The 12722-nt window shown below is 41.5% G+C and overlaps 2 protein-coding genes across 6 annotated transcripts in view; one reads left to right on the top strand and one right to left on the bottom strand.

The window, feature by feature from the left end:
* Positions 1–12722, bottom strand: part of Kank (KN motif and ankyrin repeat domain-containing protein 2 kank) — a 152907-nt gene that overhangs the window by 101255 nt on the left and 38930 nt on the right. The window contains exon 2 of one of the 5 annotated variants that reach the window (XM_086988066.1): positions 4101–4208. The exons of the other annotated variants lie outside the window; for them this stretch is intronic. The gene's annotated coding sequence lies outside the window, so the exon portion shown is untranslated. The remainder of the gene's footprint in view (positions 1–4100; positions 4209–12722) is intronic. 5 annotated transcript variants of the gene reach the window in all.
* Positions 1–12722, top strand: part of LOC147755847 (uncharacterized) — a 90640-nt gene that overhangs the window by 24995 nt on the left and 52923 nt on the right. The gene's annotated exons all lie outside the window — the stretch shown is intronic.

Genomic DNA, 12722 nt, shown 5'->3' on the forward strand with positions numbered 1-12722 from the left:
TATATATATACACTAAGTTTTTTGTCGACGAGAACAGCTTTACGAACGCATTTTGCTTCGCTTACGACTTTTATTGAGCTTAACCACTTAAAATTTCCTTTTTTGTACGTTTGCAAAAACTTGTACGACCATTCGCGATGGATTCTGTCCTATCAAATGCAGCTGCTCGTTCCTGCACGAGTCAGGGTCATCAGAAATGGCTTTTGCGCCACTGATAAATTTTCGAGGCTTTTTTACATAGTCCTAGTACTAAGAACTGTGAAAGAGAGCGAGTCTGCTGCAGCAAACGGTCCGGCAAAATGTGCCCCATACATTTATAATTGTTTTCAGTTTTTCTCTAACAAAAAGTATACTACTCGTTTTACTGCATCCTGTGCTTTCCTTACGCACAAAGCACAGTACTTTAGATGAATTTCCCTATGTAACATAGATAGTGTTGAAGAACAAATGTACGTTTAGCAAAGCTAGCTCCGCAGATTAATCCGTATATGGTTGGCTGTTTAGCGTTTAATAGAAACGATACAATTACCCCGGACGGCCACCAGTCGCATATGCTAATACGCATATGTGACTCGCGGCGACGCTGGTCCCGTAACGTTGCTAAGAGAAAAATAGGACACACAACACCATATACAGTACACGTGCGTGAACTCCAGACGCTTGTAAATCGTATGAAGTAGCGGACTAAGTCCTAAATTGAACAATGTTCGAAGCAAAAAACAAGTCACTTTCAAGCGAAACTAGCAGCAAACATGCTTTTATTGGCCTGATCTCAAATTAACAAATAAATATTTACTGCTATTGTTAATTCCACGTAACGAGACGTGAAAGAATGCCGCGACTATATCCGAATGAACGTTTCTATTTGATATTCGCTCACAGGGAAGGTAATGTTGCTGCATTGAAATACGCGAAAAAGTAGCGCCAATCGTCTTTGTCGCAGGACATTTGTTTGGCCAATTGCGCGTGGTGATAAAGGCCATAGGAGCCCATAGGTATGTTGAGATCTATTCTGAAACAATCTTGTGTGTTGTGATGTAATAACATATCTCTGCCTTATTCTAACTAATCGTTTCCGAACAGATTTCTGGGATCAGAGCAGGTCAAGTATTTAGGTCGCAAGATCCGCACTCCTCCCCTAATATCACGGTTGTACCGAGCGGCAGCGTAGGCTCGAAACCATGTAAAATTTCCTCACTTTCGTAGACGAACTATGCAACCGATTTACGTATACATGGAATCCGTATATATATATATATATATATATATATATTTATAGCTGCTTAAGCTGAATGAATTGCCATCTTTGCCTGTGACGAAATGAAGCTTAGCTTGAACTGAATGAATTAGTCGCCTCGGATTGTGTATACATCGGTTCCATAGCCATTCTTATTGTTGTGGCTGGCATTGTTTTGGTTAGCAAAGCAGACGAAGAGCGTAGAATAACCGGAGTCACCGAGGAAAATCACGAACAGAGGAAAAGATAGTGGAAAAAAAAGAACGATCGTTCTTTATAGTGTGCTGTTGTTCTTGCTATCATCAACCCAACAAAACCCTGTTCTTCGGCGATTTGACTGGATTTTATTGTCCTTACAGGCTGGCCACTGAGCGACGTCAGCCACAGAGAGCAGCAGGACATGATAGCCAGTTGACGTCAGGGTGACGATTTTTTTCTATTCAACTTTACCGCCGTTTCAGTGATTCATCACTTTAGTTTGCTACCAAGTGACTCTCATCGAGTTGGCCCATAGTGGCGTTCTAGCAAAAGGGTACAATGTTCGACAATGAATAGGCAAAAACACCTTCGACGCGCTGCATGGGTTGTCTATTTCTAGCAAAATTCGGTCACGATGGTCGAAATGGCTGTATTACGGAGACGGTGTTTTTTTTTTATTATTTTATACGCGTTTTCCTTTGCTATTATGTAGAATATATATAGCATTTCGCAATGTAACATAAGCAATAAACCGTTGCTTGTGCAATATTTGTGTTTTACCATAAAAAAAGCAAACAAAGATATTCTATAATTTTTTTTTGCATTAAAACACGTACAACCAACACTGCATAGATACGCTACATAAACTTTCTTTCACACAGTTCGTACGTTTGAAATATGTCTTAGGTTTATAATACAAGAACTATGACTCGTGGATTATTTGAATCCATTACGCCATATGGATAAATATTGAGCTTTAATAATTATAACTTTTTTATTATGGTTGAATAGAGAAAAGCTGTAGGTGGCAAAGCGACCCCCCACTTTCACAAAGGCTAAAATACACAATAAAGAGGCGTTCGGGCCAATCAAATACAAAAACCTGCAAATCGCGTGTTGTGCTAGAGAACGCGATCCCCTCAAGGGTTGCCCTGAATTTTCAAACTGCAAACCTACATCTGCTGTACTGAAAGCGAACATTTTATGCCGTTAAGCAGAAGATTGAGACGCTTCTTTTAGTAACTCACAGGGCCGCACAATAGCGTATGTATATATTTTCCTTTTTTTGTCCCTGCGGGTGCGTGGGGTGGCGAAAGCCGAGGGTAAAACATGCGCTGAAAAGCAAGTGTTTCTAGTATCGTGTATTTTGTTGCGGGACACTATTCGTCGCACGTTATGCGACTAGTCATACAGAGTAAGTTTGGAAAAATCTAAAGAGAGCAACGACGGGTGTAATTTACATGGGATAATTTGAGTAGGTTGGAGCAGATTTTTTGTGGCCAAAAATGTTTATATCGACGTTGGACAGAACTGAAAACAGAATAGAGGCACCGTAATTTTTGCTTTTATGGAAATTGTAGCTTGTTTGTTATACAATAATTTGTTGTTTGTATTGCTTTGTATGTACTGTACAGCAAGTATTGCTTGTTAAACCTACTATCCAGGCTTTTACAGTAAACGGACGCATAGATCTTTACATTGGAGTATAGCAGTTTTATGATAGATGTTACGCTTCCGTTTCTCAGAATATCGCCATCGGACAGAATAGTCGTTTCTTGAGTCAGTGTATGCATTGTCAAACAATACTGCTACCATTAATATCGACTTTTTCGGATCTATATGTGTATATAAAGTAATTTACATACAGCGTCCAACTCTAACTGATGTAGCAAAGAAGCCATTGACAAAAAGTATCAGGAAATCAGCATTACGTTTGATCAGCAATAATCAATCGAAACGAAAGGCAGCAATGAACGTCGAAGCAGCAGCGACGTCCTTGGCCACCAACAACTAAGGGGCGCATCATCTAAAATCCCACAGAATTACTAGCCCCAGCCCTCCCTAGAAACCGCAGCGTTCCCATTCAGTCGGTGTTGGAAATTCGATAATGTCCGGGCTGTCGGAACACTCTAATGACGCCAATCATCGTCGGAACAAAATGAAAAGCTTTAGAACGCATTAAATTTTCGTATATTATATGCGTAATAGTTCTTCGCGGGAACCGCGAACTGCTCTTGTCAGTCGCGCTGTTTTCGCTCCGTTGCGTCCGTTTGGGAGTGAGACAGGCATGATAAGTACGCGCTGACACCCCCATATTACGTGGGGGGTGCTAATCTCATTAGTCCGTTTGCTGTGTCAACTGCTATCTAAAGTCACCGGTGGCGTCGTGTACGTTCAGAAGCTCGCATTATATAGATGAAGTTTACTCTCGATAGTAATATTGGAAATCAACAATGGGCCACACGAGCGTTTCGTTAGCGGCGCCAACAAGCTTAGCACGTTTCAAAATGAAAATTCTAATTAGCTCGTCGTTACTGGACGCGCAGCAACGCATAAAAAGACGAAGATGGGAATTTTGACAGTGCGACGGTATCACTCGACGGAGCATGAATGAATAAAGCACGTAATAAATCGATTAACTAAGTGTTTTTTTCTTTATAGAAAATTCAGAGCCTGAAGGGAGCTCGTAAGGTCCTTCGTAGTTCCTTCAGTTTATTTGCGTGGCTTCTCAAGTTTTCCACCATCTTAGGAACAGGCTTTCTAGCAAAATGTTCCCCCCGTCCAATTTCCTCAGCCTATGCTAAATGCTTGGCACGAATTCAACTAGTAATTAATATGCCCACGTATTTTCTGCTATTTAATTCACAAATAATTTTTGGCTAACCGTTAATCAAGCACAGGTTACCGTTCCGTCAGTGGTGGGTTTCCGTTCATTCCATACGTGCGTTGATCAGTCGGTGAAAAGCGACGACACCCATCTTTATCCGTACGTCTGAATCACAAACATTTGTTGATATTTTATTACATATTGTAACGTAGTAGATAACGCTCAAAATAAATAATTGCATCAATCATGTACATAATTGAATATGATGAATTTCATAGCCCTGCCGTAATAGTAAGAAAGAAGCATTGACAGCGTCAACAGAGGCGTCCCGTTGTAAGCCTTGCTTATCGTCACGATCTAGGTCAGGCGTTATTGTGTAACATTGCATATTTCATCCTCTTCTTCAAGCAGCATCTTCATTCTTCAAGGTCAGCAACGACCTCGCTCGAAGGCTATCTTGTTGCTGTACCTTTGGTTGCGATGGCCGACATCCGGCGACGCTGAGTGCTAACGTTTGACGTACCCATCACTGACAGCAAGAATCATTCACTAAAACAAGAACAAACAAAGACTAGGCAAGCAACAGCAAAGCCAGAATCAACAGATGTCGCTGTGGGTGATAGCGTCGCCGGCAACAATACGCGCTGCATAGGGATGACATTCGTCGACACATCGAAACGATGCCGTGTGGTGCCAGCATCAGCGGGCGCGTGCTCTATGTTCACCATCACTGCTGCTAGTGCCGGTGGACGTAACCGTCACCCTGTGCAGTGGGGCAGCCATGAACCGGAGGCGATACAATATGTCGCTTCGTTCTACTGGTGGGTATAATCTGCTGTGCTATCAACATACATGGTATGTAATTTCGAGAGAGACTGGCAGGACACTTCACGGAGGATCAGCTGTGGAACGGCAGACGGGCCGTAGGGAACAGTTTACTGCTTACCAGGTATCCTGTTGGCAACCTATCCATCATTATGGCTATCGTCAATATTGACGCCGTGTTAATCTCAATTAAAACGGTAAATAAAACAAAAAAGCAGAAGATACAGAACGACAGCTACGCGATCGGATAACGCAAAGCAGGCCACACAAATGAAAAATACAACTTTCCTGAAAGAGCCTGAATAAGGCACGTGACAGACGTGTTGTGAAGCTGTAACATCATTGTTCCGGAAGACCAATTTATTTGTTTAGTCTGCATGTGAGCATAGTAAGGATCACTTTGTTCATCATTAGAAGAATTTATATTGGCGGGCGCCTTATTTGGCTGTGATGGGTATTCGTCGTAGCTTCTAGATGATCCGCCTCTTGTAACAAAGATACGACCACATTTTTTCTGCGGTTTCAAAAATATTTCGGGTCCAAAATACTTCGTAATGGGCAACACAGTTTGAGGCGCGATGCTAACCGCTTCTGAACGCATCACTGCTGGGGTGTAATGATGTTATTGATGACTTTTATTGGCAACATGAAGTGCGACACTCCCATGGCAGCCGTTTTCTAACGATTATAATATCATTATGGGGCTAGACTGTACGTAATTATCGTTGCTAACAGTCGGCACTGGGCAGGACTCTATCAAATCGACAGTTGCTCATTTGCTTAACATGCTGCCAACATGAATAACTCGACTTCCACAAAGCGTCAAGAAATAATTAAATACAAGGAGCTAAAACTACGTTCACGTCATTCTCCTGCCAGCGGAAACCAGAATCGTTTTGTTTCTAGATAAAGTTACTACATTTGGAGGGTACCCCATTCATTTATGTATTTATGATATGACGCTTCGTCTAGAATTCGTAAACGGAAATATTAAGAACGGAAATTTATACGGCTTCAAAAAACTTCGGTGGATATTCACGACGTGGGTAGAACAAGCGACAATGCATTTGGGCCTCATGCGAATTGCCCCATCTATTGCGATGCCACTGGTCGACTATGACCTTAGATTTGAGGCGAAAATCAATTCGGTATTAGTATGTTGGTTGTTACCTTTGTTTTATGTTTCGCCTCGGTCGAGATACAGGGACGGGTCACAGGCAGGACACTAACGACGAGGCTTCTTTCTTGAAGAATAGCTATAAATAAACTATTTATAAGTATAACCTCTCGATCCTTGAATCCATTGACAAAGCTAACACATAGAACAATTTTTTTATTGTATGCGTTTTCGTAGTGACGCCGTCGACGAAAAATCCCTTCCTGCCCTCCCTTCGTGATGGCCAATACTCGTCCCAGCTTAGGCGAAACGTGCCGATTTCGTATAGTTGTACCGTACGTCATAGCGACAACGGTAAATACAGCGCATATAATAAAGGAATGATAATAACAGTAATCGTAATAGTACCTTACAGGGGAATCTCTGTTCCTTTGGTACAATGGAAGTCTTCGCCCGAATCTTTCGCGCACGAAAACAAGACACCGAAAAGGAAGCCGCGTTGAATGATGCATGCTGACAAAGGAAAGATAACTTGCCATCCGAGGCAGCGTAAAGGCACAGATAGAAAGAAATGGTCCGTAGCATACAGAAAAGATTGGCGCAATTGTTCTCTTATTATGATTTTTAGTTTTGGATGGTTTTTGGCCTCGATCCATTTGTTCTGGGATTAGTTGTCAATTATTTGCGCGTATGTGTTTTTTAACTTTACGCAAATGGCGTCACTGTCACCGCATTTGATTAGTTGACACAAAAAGTCAATGCACTAACCTTTTTTTTTTTTTGACTAGAAGATATAGAAATGGAATCCTGTCATTCGGTTTGTTATTATCACCGGATAGATATAGAAGAATCGTATGTGATAATACACGATCGCTTGTACGACTGCGGATGGTGTTCAGTCGACGTCAGGCAAAGCTCCTCGGAACACACCAATGCTACCAGCATCAAGATGCCGCTCGAGTGTCCGGATCCGTCTGATCCGAACAGTTTACATTCGTTGTTGACATTGTCAGCGAGGAAACAGGACTAGAGGGAAAACAGCGGAACCATATCTTCTCCTAATAATTTTGTCTAACTGGCACGTAACGCGAATAATAACAACAAAGAAACAACGAAGAATGTTTATTGCTCGTTATTGATCAGGGTCTGATAGGAATATTATCCTCCCTATAACTATTGTATACACAATGTGAATATTTAGCTTTATTTGCTAAAAGTAGGAGGGTATATGGCTAGACTACCCCGACTAGAATTTTGTTCACGCTGATGTCCACGTGTATGGTTTGCGTGTGTTTCGACCAGCGACGGCGGCGGCAGCAGCAGTAAAAAAGTCATCGATAGTAAGCTGCTGGATCGTCGTTGTCGTCCGCCGGCATCATAGTAACACAACAGATTGCGACGACGGAGCAACGGCATAGCGAAAACTAACATAGGCTGTTTTTAGTATAACGACGGGTTATGACTATAGTTCTGACCAAGTGAAGGGCAGGGGAGAAACTGCCAAGATTTAAGTTGGTCAGACGGGCAGATGGATTTTGCTTAGAGCGAAAAACGCATCTGACGCACTGATACACAGCATCAAAAGCGACAGCCGACGAATTTAGTTGGGCATCTCCAGATTTTTGAACGTACCGGGTTCAGGTTGAGCACATGGGACGACTTCGCGCGTCGGGATATTGCCTGCTTTCCCAACAGCAGTGGCGATAACAGCTCCGGCTTGACGCTTTTGACGGCGTTTTTTACGTACTACAACAGCAACAATCTCACTATTCTTTCATTTTGTCTGTGCAAGGTACTTGAATAACGCATCTTTCGTCTATCCGCTACTTCTCCTTTGACCTCTCATGAATTTTGCCCACGCGTACACGTCTGACCGAAAATTCTGTCGTAATATATATATATATATAGTAGTAGTAGTAGTAGTAGTAGTAGTAGTAGTAGTAGTCGTAGTAGTAGTAGTAGTAGTAACAAAGCAAAGATGCTATTCAGCAAAGCGGCACGGGGTTGAGGGTTAAGTATGGCCTTCAATGGATGTTGGCATGCAGCTGTAGTGAAAATGGATGCACGGATGTAATAATTAGAATGAATGAAATTAACGGGACGCGCAAGAATATTATTGTTCAGTAAAGCGTAACTTTCTGGCGGCACCGTAAACGTCCGCCATGAATGTCCTACGAGAATGGTCACGGCAACAATGACTGTGATGCCAGCGAACGTGCGGCGGAAGGAAGAAAGCCATCAATGCCACATTCTGCCGTATAGTATATAACTTGACCAGTGCTTACGTAAGCTTATGGATGTTAATCAATCGGCAGGACACGTAAGCACTCCGATTACGATGAGTGATGCAGGAAGGCCCATTGTTTCGAGCTGGACCCAACGTGATTTATTAACTGGGTTCAAGTCAGTTCTGCACACCAGTGTTGTACCGTACCATTCAGGACAATACAACATGAGGGCTATTGATTGCACTATATGATACACTGATATACCCTATACCAAGCTCACTACAGAAAAAGCCAACTTGGACATATATAGCAGAATATTAACGGTACTGGAAAGGATAAGCGATTGCGTGCAGACCGCAATGGTCACGTGCTTTATTCGAAACCACTACTTGCCCGTTTAATGAATTGGTTAAACGACTGTTGTCCTCTACTTAGCATGATGATGTATATTTTAGATAGAAGCGATATTATAATTTCAACATACGATAGGCTTCATTTGGTGGTCTTCATATCTTCACTTGGTTGTATGTAGGAGGCTTGAGGAATTTCGCTGCACATTGTAGATTAGATTAGAACGATTGTAAAGATATATTGAATGATTTGTACGAAAGAATTAGATTTCCATGCAGTTAAATCTAGATGCCTTTAATAACGTAGCTCTCTCTTATGTCAGCCATGTAGCTAGACTCACAAATATGACTTTAACAGTAATTTGTCCTCATAGGCATTTCCGGTTACCACAGTATGTACGGTACCTTCAGCTGATATCTTCCGATTCAGACAGCCAAACAACGATTTTCTCTGTGACGCATAGAAGACATTAACCTTGTATCTTTTTTTTTGAGTGGGAACGTTTGTCCTCAATCTCCCTAAACTCTCCATATTCACATACGATCCTTCCAAACTAAATTCTGACCTTTCTCTATCTAATTTTATGGGTAACAAAAGCTAAATATCGACGTATTATCCTGAGCGACTCTATTCAAATATATGAGAACTTTTATGTATCTGAGCTGTCACTTCATGGCACGTGCACCTTGACTTCGTCAACATAACGTGTCACTATTGCTTCAGCGGTCCACTACGGTCGTGGTCGAGAGGCGTCTTCAAGACAGATGGGGCCCCCTATTCAATCACCACTGTCTGCTTTACCAGAATACAACGTGTATTATCGCTGTTGTTGTTGTTGTTGTTGTCGTCGTCGTCGTCGATAACGGTGCCACAACGGCAATTGAAGCTATTGTTATTTGTGTGATGGCGGGCACGAAGAACGTCTCTGTTCTTCTTATAGCTTCCGTATGCCCTCATCATAATTTCTTTCTGTTACTGTGATGTTTTTTTTTTGTTCATTCTGAGTGCCGAAGCAGATTGAGTAACCGACGGAGCCATCGAAGTGGTTGGTCCTGTCACTTCGATGGCAGCAGCCTTCTGGCCATGATCCCAATTCAATGATTGACGAAGAAGCTGGTGGTATTGATGTTGATGTCATCGTTGATTGATGATTGATGGCAACAACCCTCACAAACGACTGTCGTCGTAGACGTTCAGCAACAAGAGGTTTAATATTAACACTATCAAATTGAAAATCGACTCCAATCCGCTCATAGGATCGTATCAAATCAATTCAAGATTGAAATTTTCATCCAATCATTGATAGATTATAGTCTACAAGGCAATGAGTGTGGGCAGCAACTGTTGATTATGGTGATAATGGAGGAAACATAATTTAGATCGAATTAAAGAATTGAATTTCTGGTGCGTGACGAGATCTGTTCCTGCATCAGGATGCATCATACGGCATTTTCCTGTACCACCATATCGGGGATCCGCTGTTATATTTAGTTCAGCGATCGTGATGTATACACAACAGTCAACAAATTCACATCCGACTTAAAAGATTTATGGTTGATTCATTTTAGTGGCTAGAAGAAAATTATAACATTAAACGGCCATTGTAATAGAAATGGTATCTGCCATCGTTATCGAAAAAAGGTTAACAACAAAATTTAACAACTCTCTCTCTCTCTCTCACTCTCTCTCTCTCTCTCTCTCTCTCTCTCTCGTTGGCTTGTCTAGCCAGGCTCGAGCTCTGCGACTGAAATAACTGAAATTCATATATAGTTTGGATAACATGCGCAAACACATTAACATGAGTGTGCCAAAGCAGCTCTACAGATCTACTGTCGACAACTCCTGCGTATTATACCATATGTGGATTCAGGGCCTTTTTTCAAATGGTACCGTTCGTGTGTGTATCCTGCTAAATCGTGGGCGAAGTCAAACAGCCTAAATTCATCGCCTGTAAATCCGCTTACAACGCGCCTATCCATATTGGTAACAGTTAGCAGCGATCGCTCGAAAAGCTTATATTTCTTCTACAGGTTACCTTTACATTTAAATGTTCTGAGTGGAGACGGACATATCTCCGAAGAATATAGCTGTTTTCGGTTTTGCCTTGGCATTTTTCCTGTTTTAAATGCTGGCCTACTTACAGAATCCTTAAAACCATTACTTTGTTGTCCGTGGTCAGTGATGCACTGATTTTTACCTGGTCGCGACTGGGACCGCGGATGTAGTCTTGATTAATAATAACGTTGCAGGCTGAATAATAACGGAATAAAATTTTCAGTTACGGATCAGAGTAGTTCTCGACAAGATCTTGAATCTCGCCCTTCACTGTTACGAAGGTATAGGCGATTGAGTGATCGGTTTCATTCAGAATCGGGCTAGATTAAAAGAAGACACATGTATTAAATGTATATAACATTGATCAGAATGTATTGAATTATAGAAGATTTCTATAATTCAATATTCTTCAAAGTTCTATAAAAGTAAAAATGGAAAAAAGATAATGATTGTCAATACAATACTGTGTTGCCTTTTTCTGTATAACAACTATCAGAAAGCAACTACACACAACCATTTATAGAAGATGTCTTTGAGACCATCACCATCATCGAACCAAGGAGGAGCCAAGCTTCAGATTTTTATTGCTCTGATTAGGCAAGAATAATTACAAAGGTTTATAAGTATTTTCCATATATATGTAAGCTGTCTACACAGGCGAGACTAACTAATTAACGGTTATTGCCATCAATCAAATTGAAAACACCATACAATAGACGTCCCAGCACTGTCAGGTTAATTACAGGTGATAATATACATACACACAAATAAGCCAAATAAAAAACGCAGAATTCCAGGAGGCTTCAGCCAGATAAGGAGCCTGATACTAGATAACAAGAACTAGTTGTATTTATCTCCACCTGTACTCGATGACAAACGGCTGTTTGGCTCTCTCTCTCTCTCTCTCTCTCTCTAAGGTTTAAGGGGCAGCGAATCGTCGATTGAAGAGCAAGAAAATGTCGCCATGCCATATCGACAATTCAAAATTCGATGAGATCTTTCCGTTGCACCCACTCACTGACACAGACAGATAAATTAATAGATAACCATTTGGCCTTCACAGCTTTAACGTCACGGCTAGACCCTTTACATACGTTAGACATGCTTTGCTCTGTAATTGTCGCTTTCAAAAACACCGGATAAATACTTGCGCCGATGGGATGAGGTAAATCGTATGCACATATACTTGTTGTATTCAAATTTCGCGGGCGGAAGTTCGTAGCGATCGCGGCAGCTGTGATTACGCGTTTTCGTCTGTGCAGCCGATTAGTACTGAATAGCGTTACGGAGGGGTATAAGAAGCCGAGCGCGTCTATCGTTAGTGTGTTTCACTCGCGGTCCAGTTACTAAGTATCGAGTCGGGAAGATGCCGTAGTGTTTATATTAATTTAAGTCAATAGTCATAGTAAGTGATTGCCCATGTGTTCACTGGAACATTAATTATATAGCTACGATGCTCTGCAATGTGTGTAGTATGTTTATAGCTACTGGATGATTGACGTATATGACACGTTTCTCTCCTTGTGAAGCGCATAACACTTAGAAGTACCGGCCATTTTGGCCGGTATTCATTGTACGGCATTATCTTACATTATAGATTCCAGCGCATATGCAGTCTACAATCTACATATACAATACAATATACGATCACTTACGTCTTCAAGACATTCTCACAATCATAACATGATTCGATAATTTTCGCTTCGTTTGGTATAAGATCGGATCCACTGTGTTGTCAGTAGTGCTAAAATACCAATATGAAGATCGTATATAGCTAGCAGCGAAGTCCTGAAAGATGACGAAATCGATACAAGGACCTGCCTTGTTGTCATGACCACCAGCAAACTGGCTATTCAGCAAAAGCCCTTTACTTTCTCCGCAAACTTCTAGTGCATAAAAGATCGACCACGTTAGATTGTAATGCGGGTCGGTAAGAGTGGAATAGTCTTTAATACTGAGTAGGTGTCGTCGATCAATTAGGATTAGGCCAACGATGCTTACTAATAGATGTTGCAGTAGCATACCGTTAGCAGATTGAGAGACGGCCTGAACAAACGCTAAAAGACTCGAAGTAGGATGATCTCAGTATGACCTTCATATATA

This window comes from Varroa destructor, unplaced genomic scaffold (assembly GCF_002443255.2).
Source record: "Varroa destructor unplaced genomic scaffold, Vdes_3.0 BEIS01000004.1, whole genome shotgun sequence".
Lineage (NCBI taxonomy): Eukaryota > Metazoa > Arthropoda > Arachnida > Mesostigmata > Varroidae > Varroa > Varroa destructor.